The following is a 1,676-nucleotide window of genomic DNA, read 5'->3' as shown; positions in this document are numbered from 1 at the left end:
GTGCTCTACAAGGTCTGTGCAGCCGAGGTCATGATATCCTTTCGAAAAGACGTCTGCATAATTTGCCAAAGTTTCTTTTACCTGAAGAGCCTGTGATGATGCCAAATGGGCTATGCTCTTCTTATAGAGGTCAGTTAAGATTCTTGAAGTGTATGTCCTTTCTTTACAGTTGTATTTCTTGCTTCAACATTGACTGGCTCTACCTCCTGGCACACACCCAACAATGTCTCGTCTTTAAGTGTCTGTTCACATTTAGAGAAATTGGCCACTGTTATAGGTACTACTTTATGACCTGCCACAAGTGACCTTCTAATGTTCACATCCGCTGGCCTGGATAGATTTTTCACTGCTTGCACAAGCATTGGGCTTCCTTGGGGATGTTCTTTTATCCTACCCCAAATTATCTTCTCTGACATAGGGGGTATAGTAGATGACTTAAGTGCTGTGACATGTAAATCAACAGATGCAGCAACACTTACTGGAATTTGGCCTTTGTTGTTTTCAATTGTCATTTTATCGAAGTTAACTACACACTTCCTCGGTAGTAAATAGTCCAATCCTAATATGCATTGGTCTTCAATGTCAACCAAGTATACTTTCTGTCTGTTCTTCATGCCCATGAGCTCGATAGTAACCCACACTCGTCCCCACAACCTTGCATAATGTCTTGTCACACCACAGAGTTTCTGTATGGCTTCTGGTATGCCTTTGTGATCCAGCACGTTGATACTCACAAGGGTTTGCTGAGATGCAGAATCTATGAGAAAGTTGCACATTTGGCCATCCAGCTTTCCTGTCACGTAGACACGATGTGTGCTTGCCATTTTACACTTAGCTGTTGGGACTTTCACGATGGGGGTTGGTGGGCGTCCCTCAGCCCCAACCACTACTGATTTCCCCAAGCTAACTTATTGGTGGTATTCTTCTTACACTGGCTCCTCATATGTCCTTGCTCTCCACAGTTCCAACAACCTTTCTGGGTAGCAGCCTTTCCTGCTGTATCATCTCCCCTGTGTTGAAGTTTCCAGCATTGAGCTCTCTTGTGCCCAGGTTTGTTACAGTGCCAGCAAAGTCCCTCTAACTTCTCTGAAAGCTGACCTTTTCTGGCCTTGAATCCTGATGACTGTACCAACCTTGGTACCTCTGTCCTGGACTTAACGTAGGATTCAAATTCAAGAGCTCTGGCCATTGCATCTTGCATAGTAGAGGGGTGTGCTTGCTTCATTTATATCTTCAGTTGTGGACTGTCCAAAGCATTTACAAACTGATCCCTCAGCAACAACTTGAGGAGATCGGGTGGTGCAGTTGGGTTGGCCTTGTGTGTCATACTTTCCAAGTCCTGTGCCAGCTCTTGCAGGCCCTCCCCTTTAGCATGGACCTCTCGTCCTAAACCTAGCCCTGTAGACTTCAGACTGATTTTGGGTTCCATACCTGAGTACTAGAGCTGCAACCAGTGCTCTATAGTTGTGCTTGTCGTCTGCTGACAATTGTCCAAGTATTTTCAGTGGTTGTCCCTTGAAGCTCGTTGTCAGATATACTGCTTTCTGCTTCTATGTCCATCCATCCATTTCTGCCAGAAGCTCAAATTGTGCTCTGTATGCTTCCCACGGTGCCTTCCCATCGAATTCCTTCGTACTGGATCACCCATATTGCTGACATTCATATCTGGGATGTGA

This window comes from Limulus polyphemus, unplaced genomic scaffold (genome assembly GCF_000517525.1).
Source record: "Limulus polyphemus unplaced genomic scaffold, Limulus_polyphemus-2.1.2 Scaffold423, whole genome shotgun sequence".
Lineage (NCBI taxonomy): Eukaryota > Metazoa > Arthropoda > Merostomata > Xiphosura > Limulidae > Limulus > Limulus polyphemus.
The sequence above is the reverse complement of the archived record's forward strand: the minus strand, read 5'-3'. Positions refer to the sequence as shown.